General features: G+C 43.1%; 1 pseudogene; it reads right to left on the reverse strand.

Moving 5' to 3' along the window:
* Window positions 1-5,861: 5,861 nt before the first annotated feature.
* On the reverse strand, window positions 5,862-6,514 carry LOC107546345 (rRNA-processing protein FCF1 homolog pseudogene; annotated as a pseudogene).
* Between the last annotated feature and the right edge of the window lie 4,694 nt (window positions 6,515-11,208).

Raw genomic sequence — 11,208 nt, forward strand, 5'->3', positions numbered from 1 at the left:
CTCTGTTCGAGCCAGTTAACTTTCCCTGATTCCATGGCCAAAAACAGGAATACTCACCCTTCACTAACCATGTAAAAGGCAATATTTGCTCAGCACATACTTTATGTACAGCAGAGGCATTTTGCACCCTCGATTTGGTCCAACGAAGACTTAAGAGAGTGAGTAGGTGAGATAAATATATAATACCTGGGTAAATCTCTCAGAACTACCACTTTCTTAATGAGGGCATCCTATGTATTTCCACAGAGGGATTGCCCATTTAACCCTCAGAGTCTGTCAAGCAGTTTTTGTTTTTCACAGGTAGCAGATCAGGAAAACTAAAGGTCAGAATCACAAAATGGCCTGCTTAGCTGAGATCATGTAGTTCAGAGTTAGGGTCTGAACCCAAACCCTAAGCATCTTCTTTTCATAGTAGCTACTTCTCAAAGCCTGGATAGGAGGGGAAGTTCACAGATAACATCTAAAGAGCATCTCCTTTGATTATCAAAGGAGAGAGGCAGACCTTACGAGAAGCAAACCTGCCAAGACCTTGATCTTGGACACCCAGCCTTTAGAACTATGAGAAAATAAATTTTAGTTGTTTAAGCGACGCAGTCTGTGGTATTTTGTTATGGCAGGCCTAGCAAACTAATACATTGTCAAAGCCCTCTGTTAAAACAGCTAGTTACTAAAGATGTATAAGAAATCACTTTTAATAGCAGGGTAGTTTTATCTGCCTTTGGAGGACTGCTTCAAGTTATTCGTTTATTTATTATTTATTTATTTATTTACTGGTTTAAACATCAGAAATATATCGTTTCCCAGCTCTGGATGAAGGTGTTGGCTGTGTCAGGTTATTCAGGTCACTTTTTCCCCGCTAATGGATTCTTCCCAACGTCCAGAAAGTAATTTGTGGGTACTCTTCTAAAACTTAAAACCCAGCTAAGTATCAGAGGTAGAAGCATTGTTTAATCATTCTACTCTAACCACTTATTTTACAGAAGGGAAACTGAGTCTCAAGTTCACACAAGTAGCTATTTCTGTAAACAAGAGGACCGGAGGAGGACTGCGTGCCTTCATTGTAGGAGTACTGTGAAGAAAACCATGGGTGATGCCAGCAGAGCACCTGGCACAATGCAAGTAGGTACTAAGTGCTCAGGATAAAGTAGCCTTGTCACTGAGAATGGAAGGTGCCTTGGTCTGGTCTGGTCTGGTCTGGTCTGGTTACATCGCTAATTGTTGGTCAATCCACTTTCCAACAATGCTTTTGGATATAGAAACTCTGAAATTTCCCCCAAATCCAAGCCCAGTAAGCTTTCCCAATAGCGACAAACCCAATCTGATTTAGAGGAAACTTGTTAAGAGCCTGAGGAGTTCTTCAGTGAGAACTACAAAGAACTCAGGGAGCTGCAGGACGCAGACCTGCTCGCAAAGCTCTCCTGCTCCTTGGACTCAGTCAAAGCCAGAGCAGATAACTGAGCCCACAGGTTAACAGCCCACCCTCCAGGGCCCCTTCCCCCGGGGTGAAAGCAGAAGCCCTGAGGCAGTGCAGGGAGGCTGGCCGCCCACCAGCTCATTTCTTGGGGCCGTCACCAGGGTAACAATCAGTAGCCTGGGTTTGATGTGAACCAGTCATCACAGTGCACCGTTCCTCCAGCCCGATCCACTCCTAATGCTTAAAAAAAAAAAAATAGGCCCTGGGTTTCCCTTTCACCCTTGTCCTTGGCTATCTACATGGATTCTCTCCAGCTGTGCTTAATCATTCCTTTCTACCTTTTATCTCTGCTTTCCCAGAATTTCCTTTGCTAAGTAACATAGGCAGATGCCCAGACTCAAAACAGTTCCCAATTTGCAGTCTGGATTTCAGGGGAATACTCTTTCATGTTAAGCTTTGAAGGCTATAGTAAAGATTTCATTGGGGGACAGTTACCTGCCAGCTATTAACCATTGCCTCTGGTCTGACCTGAATTCACAGAGGGTATGGTCACCCGACAACTTAATCAATGAGCCCCTTTGGCTTTAGGGCGGCAGGGGCCAAGAGCTCCATCAAAGAAGCCTATGTGCTTTCAGCAACTCAGAAGATTCCAGTTGTTTTCAGCAGGCCTGAGAGGTTAAAATAAACAAATATGAAAATGCCAGATTGCCCTCTCATTTCTTCTCATACCTGGTGCCAGCCAGGGCCAGTGCCGGACAGGCTGCCCCCAGAAAGACTGCGGTGGTGCCCGAGAGGCCAAGCCACGCGACCAGAGCTGTCACTGCACTAAGTGCCTGCCTTTCTCTCTTCACCCCACTCTCCATTTCTAAAAATGCATAAAATTCCCATTGCTGTATAATCACCAAATAAATAAAAGGCCCTCCAAGCCCTCTCTCCTGGCACAGATTCCACACAGTTGGAGGCTGCAGTTGGCAGCCTCTGGGAACACGAACACTTTGAGCAGTGTTTGGACACAAAGCCTTGTGCAGAAAAGCCCAACAATTGTTTGTGTTTGCAACTGTCATTGGTTAGGATTTTCCTGTCCCGTAGCAGCACAGCCTGGATCGTGAGTGAGATCCCCATGATGGCACTGCAGGGCAAAGACACGTCCCCTCTGTGTGCCCTCAGCCTTTACAGTTCTCTTTCAAAGCTCATAAACATGTTTGGCTGCCAGAGAGCTCACAGGAAAAAGGCAGCTCAGTGAGTGATTGTTCAAGCTGAGAGTCCCCCTCATAGAGCAGCTTCTGCCCAGCAGTGGGGTCACTCCCTCAGATGTATAGATCTTCTGAATCCGCATGGAATGAAAAGAATTCCTAAGTGTTTATTGGTTACAGTTTTAAATGGCAGCATTCAGTCTTTAGACTCGGAATTCAAAAGCACTATGTCCCTCTTGCCTATGATTGAAGAAAAATTGTATAAAACACAATTATCTCTCCACCTTGTACATTGATTTTGGATTTGCCGTGTGTGTGTTGGGTCTGTTATGTGAGTGCATGAGGATGGGAGGTGGTTAAAGCAGGATATCCCTGTAACTTAGGGAAAATATTGCAACTTAGACTCTGCTGATAATCCTCTCGAAAGTCACCAGTGGTTTCCTAATTGCCAAACCCAATGGCCACCTCTCAGTCCTCAGTCTCCCTGATGTCCTGGTAGCATGATACCACTGATCACCTTCCCCCTCTTCCTTGAAACTCGTTTTTTGCAAAAGTATCTAAAACCCTGCACCATCATGATTCTTTCGGATCTCTGACCCCTCTTTCCCTTGTCTTCATTCTCTTTTGCTCACTAAACAACAGACTTCCCCACTCAGTCTGGTCATGGCCTCAGCCATCTTCTTTCTCTAGTCTCTCTTGGGGACTCTAATCCCTCCCAAGACTGCAAAGATTACCACCCTGTGGATGATTCCCAAGTGTCCATGTCTGGCCCTGCTTCTGCTCTCAAATCTTATTTTTTTCTTGGCTCAACTAGATATCATACTGGCACCTCAAACTCAGTGTGTGCACAGTAGAATTTAACATGTCCACGCAACTCTCCACCTCGGCCCAGCTTCCAGATCTGCTCCTGCTCTGGCATGCTCTATTAAAACCCCAAAATCATCTTTGAGTCTCTCTCCCATTGCTCCCTCATATGGAACAGATCCATCTGGTGTCCTGAATGTCTTGTGTAATCTTTTCTTCTCCATTCCCTCTGCCACTATACTGGTCAAGCTCTTATTATCTTCACAAAGAATATTACTGATGTCTCTAAGAATTTCATGGCTCCCTTCCCCCATCTCCCATTCCTTCCTATGCCTCGCACTCAGATTAATCATCCAACAAACACAGGTTTTATTATATTATTCCGCACCCCAAATATCAATGGCCCCACTGCTGGTACAGTAAAGTCCAAACGCCTTATCCTAAAATTAAAATGACTCCAGAGTCTGGCCACTGGCCATCCTGGAGCTTTCCAGTATTCCCTATAAATATTTCCCACTAACATGTATGTCTTTGTTCACGGTGTCCCTGATGTTTGGAATTCCCCGCCCACCTGTTTGTGTTCAAGTTGACAGACTTATTGAGACTTAAATAAAAACCAGCTTCTCCTTGAATATCTTTCAGATAGCTCAGCACAGCACAGAGCTTACTTACCTGGATCTCCATGGTTCATCTGTGGCTGCTTATGGCATGTTCTAACAACAATTAAACACACACAAAAGGTAATCTAACCTTCCTATGAAGACTACCTGATACATCATAGGAACTCCTAAATATCTATCAAATAAAACAATGCATATATGTGTAGAATATGTGTCCAAAATCATCTTTGATCTAATAAAACTAACGGGCTCTCTGGTGTCCAGCAGGGCTTGCCGCTCAGATTCCTCCGCATCCTGACCTCTCTCTGCAGATGCTTCCCTGGTCTTACCTCAGCCCGGATAGTGCACGTTAGTAGCCCCTTCTAAGCCAGAGGAGATAAACTGGTAGCCCAGAGGCGATGTGCTGCCCACAATTACTTTTTACCCAACATCATAATGTTTTTCCAATTTTAACTTAGTTACCAGTATTTTAAAATAGAGAGATTTCATGTAAAAATATGGATTGGAGGCAGTGGCGGGCCCTCAATGACAACTGGTTGCTATTTCTAGATGGCTTGTATTATTTCAGCCACAGCCCCAGCTAGTTTATGTTATTTGCTTGGTTCTTGTGTGACTCTGAGTTTCGGGACTATGTTCTACCTCTTTTCCCACTCTTCCTCAGGTCTGTAACTAAAATACTTATTTTCTGTATTTCTAACTACGCCCTTCTTACACCTGGAAGAATTCACCAACTACCACAGCCTGAAATTGCCTTTCCCTCTTCTCTTTGTATTTCTGTAGCACAGCAGAATTAGCCTAAGTCACCTGGAAATTAGGGTATATCAGCATTGTACTCTCTCACTTTTCTCATTTCTACAGATAAGTAAGGTTGAAAGTAAGGATCCAGAAAAGTAGCCAATGGCGTTAATTCTCACAAATGGCGTTTAACAGTGCTGGCATTCAAACCCAAGTCTTATGACTGCAGGTGTTTTTTCTTCTTTTTCTTAATGATGAGGTCTTTTTTTAATGTCTTTTGCAATTCAATCCAGATTAATTCAGCAAATATGTATTGAATACTGAATAGGTTAAAGGAACTCACTGTTCTCTGGCCTGGTGTCATTAAACACTTTTATTCTAATTATTGAGAATTCTCATTCTTTGACTGGATACCCTGTCCATGACAGAAGACAGCCAACAGAGATAAAAATCTCTCCTCCACTTAATATGTAATGAATATCTACTTTAAGATCCTGGGAGTTGAGTGGTAAATAAACCTACTATTCCCTTGCCCTCATGGGGCTTAAAATATATTTGCCTCTAAATGTATATTCTGTTTTCCCAACAAATTACAAATTCCTGTTGGTAAGGAGCTGAATCTTAACTCTTTTGATGCTACAATGGACTGGATTGTTCATTAGGTACTTAATTCTTGTTATTTATGACAAACGTTCTCAGTTACCTCCTGGGGGAAGCAGGGCTCATCCTGCCTCCTCTTCTGCCCTCCAAAACCCTCCTCTGACTACTAGCAGCAGGTTCTTATAGAACCTGGGTTCCTAATTCTAAAGACAAGAATAGGTAGGGCCAGCTTCACGGGCCTGGAGCCTGTCCAGTCACATAGGCCCTTATACTCAGAAGGGCCCTGTGCTTGGTTTAATGCTCTGCTGTTACCATTCTTGAAATTCTTTTTTCTTTTTTTTCTTTTTGTGAGCAGTCATCTGATTTATAAAAAGATGCAACAAATTTTTAAATGATACAAAATAGCATTTTCAAAACAACATCAAAAAGTGCGCGTACTTAACGGTACTCAGCTCATAACAGAGCAAGTGGGTGAGTGACGCTGTAGCAAGTTCACTAAAGCGGCAGCAGAGAGAGCTGGTCGAAGGGAAGCAGAGGAACTTCGCCTTTTAAGTATTGGAACCGAGGGGCTCCGTGGTCACCTGGCGTCCGCTCGATGGTGCCTGTGGTTAGAAAGGTACATGATGGGAACTCCAGGGATCTTCCTGATTCTTCGTTTAAGGTCCCGGTCAACTGTGGCCACAGTGTAACGCTTGTGCCGAGTTACTCTCTGTACTCTCTGAACCGTCTGCGTAGGTTCCTTGGTGTGTGCATGGTGACCGTTCAAATCTTGGATCCTTGGCGATCCTTAGAGCCACTCAGTACAGCTGCCCCACTTCCTCAGCGCCAGCCGTCACACAGTCAGTCCACGGAACACAGTCGGCACAGAGACAGGCCGTCGCTGGCGGCCCTAAGCCCAGTTTGGCCTCCTTGGACAGGCTGATAAAGTTAGTGTGTCAACCCGGACGCGGTAAGGTGGCCCAGCTGTGTGTATGTTGGAAGAATCAGCAGGAGGGGTGCTGGGGGACTTCTCTTTCGTTGAGCGCCCTGGGATCTTTCTTTTCTTTCTGTTTAGGTTCTAACCTATCCCTTTCTTTAAGCCTCTGATCTCTGAGACGAAGCATTCGCTTCGCGGTCGCCTGCTCCCTTGTTTTCTTTCGCTTCCCCATGTCTAGGCCGCACTCTTGTTTCTTCCGGAATCACCCACCGTCTTGAAATTCTTGTTAATTTTTTAAGAAGACCTACCGATGACACAGACTGTCCTGAGGGCAGATTGGGGATGGCAGCCAATGTAACTTGAACGTGAACACCATGAGTTTGCCAATAGGCTCATCTTCGGCGTGTTTTTTCCTGCTCAAATGCAGAAAAACAGTAGGGACATAGTTTAAAAGATATCTCCATATTTGAAGTTCTTTATATTCCATGGTTGCTAACAGAGTGCTGTGTTTCAAGGCCCGATAAAAACAACCGTGGTGCTAAAATGGTAATGTCATGTTTGTTCACCTAGAATACTGGCTTCTTTAGGTCCGGGAGGGCAGTGGCTCTAAAAAGATGAGCCCCAGACCAGCAGAACCTGGGAACGTGATAGAAATACAAATTCTCTGCCCCTACCCCAGACCTACTGAGCAAGAAATTCTAAAGGCAGGCCCCAGTTGTCTGTTTTAACAAGCCCTTCAGATGATTCTAGCGTTGCTGGAAATTGGCAACCGCTGGGTTGTGGCATTGTCAGCCCCTCGAGAGCCTGTCTCCTACTACCCTCTTCTACTGGTTGCCAGCCAGGTGGGGATTATTTTCACAGACCCAGTGAAAGACAACTGGGAGATATTCTGGCTTAGAGGACTTTGCTTTAATGAACTTGTAGAAACAGAGGGGAAAACAGCAGACGTGATTTTTTTCTTGGGCGACAGATTTGTTTATCCTGCTCCTTTGAAGCCGCAGCCAATAAGGTAGAAGGCTTTGGTGGCCACACTTGACACTGGAGTGAAATAGAGAAGCCCTCTTTTCATTGCTCCCTCGCACATACACATGATGAAGAAACACCCTAGTCATTTTGCTGAGTGACCCCCACTCCCACATTTTACAAATGAGAAAAATCCAGGCCCAGAGACATGAACTAACTTGCCAGAGGTCACTCAATATTTCCCCTGGCACTCACTGAAAGAGAAGGTTTATTAAGGTAAAAGTCAGAATCACCTTGCTCATGGTTTGGTGCCCTTCAAGGCTAGACACTCAGGAAAGCACCCACCCTATCCAGAAGCCCTATTAATTGCATTGCCACTGAGTATTCAATCCCTGCCTGTCTGCTTTTAGGTGGTTTGACTTCAAAACACATGCCTATCTTTTAAGAGCCAGCCATCACGTACTCCTTCGGCTTACAGTGTTCAGCTTTTCCTTTGAAGTTGGACTTGTCACCTCGAAAGACAAGGCGGTGGCCAGGCTGTGTCATCGATGACTGACTCTCACCCCATGGGGGAAGATGAGCCCTGCTTGTAGGTGGCCATGCTCAGCTCCAAACTGCTTTTCTCCACACCTGGTTCTCGTTTGTAACACTGAAAGTATTTCATGCTTATTAAGCATCATCTGGACCCAATTTTTAAACCACAAGCTTGGCTTGGTTTGTTTTTAATAAGCGGTTACAACAGAGTCCACCTTTGCAGTGTGCTGATGTCTCTAAACCCAGCGATGGCATCTCGGAGACGCAGATTAATATGGCTGGTACAGGAAGGTAAAGACACGAAGGCCCCAACTCCTGAAACTTCTGTGTCCTGCCTAGATATGACACAGACTTATTCTCAACACATGTATTTGAAGAAAAGGATGACCGTGTTTCGGGGAAGTTGTATAGGTCTTTACTTTTACTCGCTAGTCCACAGCTCCATTTCTCTGCCCCAATTTTGGATTTAAAGAATTCCTAGATTTTGTGCAAAATTCATTTGGGGGAGGGATTAAGTCAACAGAGCTCTTCATCATTGCTCAGTTTCTATTTCTCGGTATTTTACAATTGGTGTCGCTTCGTTTTTTGACAGCCAGTGGTTCTTTACGTGGTATTCTGTCACTGCACTTGGCCGGCATGAGAGAGCAGAGTTGAGACATTCATGTTCTTTTAAGAAAAGTGAGTCAGGAGTCTGCTAGCTCCAAGTTAAATAGAATTGTAAAGTCACAAGTTTTAAAAAGGATATGTAACTGATAGTTAAATTTTAACAGGATTTTCCAGGTTTCTTTATAATGCCTTTTTAAATGCCCGTTGCCTGGCATTAAACGCTCATAACCATTCCTGTCCTGAGCGGGGATATTTTCATTCTAGCATGTGAAATGCCTTGATGTTGGGTTAGTATCTCAGGTTTGGACCAACATGGCGCAAGTGTGAAGCCATCTCAATTCTCTTTCCTTAAATCAAGGGCCAACCTGGATGGGTGGAAATATTTACTTTTAATTATGAAATAACTGTAATGGATATTTCCAAGTTCTCCTACCCTCAGGAGAAACAACCCTCCCATGAACGGCCAGTAACTGAGCCTAAATCCTCTCCTTGTGACTTCAGAAGTTTAGTCCTGTCCACAAACAAGTCTTTCCAAGAAGCTCTAATGCATGCTTATGGTTTCCACAGATCTGTCCTACCGTAGCCTTTATGCCACCCTATTCTGATGTACTTGTCCAGTGTCATAAGCCCTAAGCTACAATACGTCCAAGTCCTCTTTTACCTCTTTACTGTTATATCCTCAGTGCCTAGAACAGTGTCTGGCACCTGAGAGAGAACAGATTAATCACTTGGGTAATGGATTAAATGAGTGACTAAATGAATGAGAGAATATATTGGAAGCACAGCTATTGCGGTAACCTATCTTAAAGTTCAAAATTTGGATTTTATATGAGAATGAGAAAAAAGCGGGAAATTACATGAATAGTAATCTAAATTTCTATATTTTTCCCTGGGACTGTCTCTAAATTAATATTGCCATTCAGTAATGACAAATTTAGTTTATTGATTGAATGATATGTTCTAATTATCATTGCAATATTCCTGTAAATAGGATATTTTTTTCTTCAATATTTATGAACTTCTGTGTAATATTTTGCTCACAGCTGATCTCTTAATATATTTTCTCATGGGCAAAATACAAATGGTCAAATGATCTTCAACAAGGTGTCAAAACCACTCAATAGGGAAAGGACAGTCTCTTCAACAAGTGGTATTGGGAAAACTGGATGTCAACATGCAAAAAGATGAAGGTGGGCCCTTATCTTAAACTTAAACCATTTATAAAAATTAACTCAAAAGAGTAAAGACCTAATACAAGACCTAAAATTATAAAACTCTTAAGAGAAAATGTAGAGGGAAACCTTCGTGATGTTGGACTTGGCAATGATTTCTTGGATATGACAACAAAAGCAAAAATAGACAAACTTAAAAATACTTTCATTCATCAAAGGACAAAATTAACAAAGTGAAAAGGCAACCTATGGAATGGGAGAAAATATTTGCAAATCATATATCTGATAAAGGGTTAATATCCAGACTACATAAAGAACTCCTCCAAATTGAAAATGGCAATATGATTGCACTTATATGAAGCACTTAGAGTAGTCAAAGTCACAGAGACAAAAAAAGAATGATGGGCGGTGGCAGGGACTGGGGGAGAGGACTGGGGAGCTATTATTTCATGGGCATAGAGTTTCAGTTTTGCAAGATGAAAAGAGTTCTGAAGATGGAAGGCCGTGATGGCTCCCCGACAATATGAATGTACTTAGTACCATTAAAGTATACACTTTAAAATGGTTAAGATGGTAATTTTTATGTTGTGTATATTTTATCACAATCATAAAAACCTAAGAAAAACAGCCAAAAGACTTGAACGAACATTTCTCCAAAGAAGTCATACAGATGACCAATAAGCACACGAAACTACTGAAAGGATGCTCAGTTTGCCAAGTAGCAGAAATATTTTTTAGGGGATTTTGATTGAAACCCCACTGTTTCTATTGATTAACTTGGATACATTTATAATCCTTTATCTAATTTTCCTTTCTGAAGAATTCCCTCCCAGAGCTTCTGACACATACTCATCTGGACTTGTTTGAGCTTTTGGCCTGTCACAGGGCCATCGTCACGAGAAGACTTCCTGGTGTTTCCCTCCCTTCGCCACCCTTGGGGCTGCCCCCCTTCCCTCTTGTGTGGGGTCCCTGTTCCCCACATCACCTTCTTCCTCTTCTTTCGTTATTCCCATGTTAGTGGAGCACATTCTTTTCTAGCTCCCTTATAAAGGTGACTAAGTAGTACATTTTTTGAACCCTGGAGTGTCAAAAAGTTGAGTGGCATTGTGCAAGGCAGGACATTGGTAAAATTCTGGACTTGAATCAGAAGCCTTGTTCTCTTGTACTGTATTATCTTCGTGATCTTAGGCAAACCACAGAAATCTCTGGGCCTCGATTTCTCTTTCTGAAATGGGTAATAATCCAAGCTATGCCTGCTCAGAGGGTTCCTGGGGAAGGGGTTTATATGGTGAAAGGTCTGTACAAACAGCATGTACTAGAACCAGTTCATAGCAACTCACAAGAGCCTACTGTTAAACTAGCGATAGCTTGAAATTGACCAGGGTGGGAGTATTTATACCACGGAAATTGGCAACTGCTATAGAGGCATTTTCTTTTTTTGAGGAAACCCATTTATGAGCACACCACTTACTTACAAATGGAGGTGATTATTATAGCTGTTTTCATTGCTGTGCCCTCCTTGGTGTTGCCAGGGCCTAATATATAGCTCGATTGCAGCATTGACCACATTGTAACATTATTATATAATAGGCCATGAACTCCTTGAGACATGGAACTGTCTTATTCATGGAGCTATGTCTCCCCTGCACCC

The sequence above is a fragment of the Miniopterus natalensis genome, chromosome 3 (assembly GCF_054644295.1).
Source record: "Miniopterus natalensis isolate mMinNat1 chromosome 3, mMinNat1.hap1, whole genome shotgun sequence".
In the NCBI taxonomy this organism is placed as follows: Eukaryota; Metazoa; Chordata; class Mammalia; order Chiroptera; family Miniopteridae; genus Miniopterus; species Miniopterus natalensis.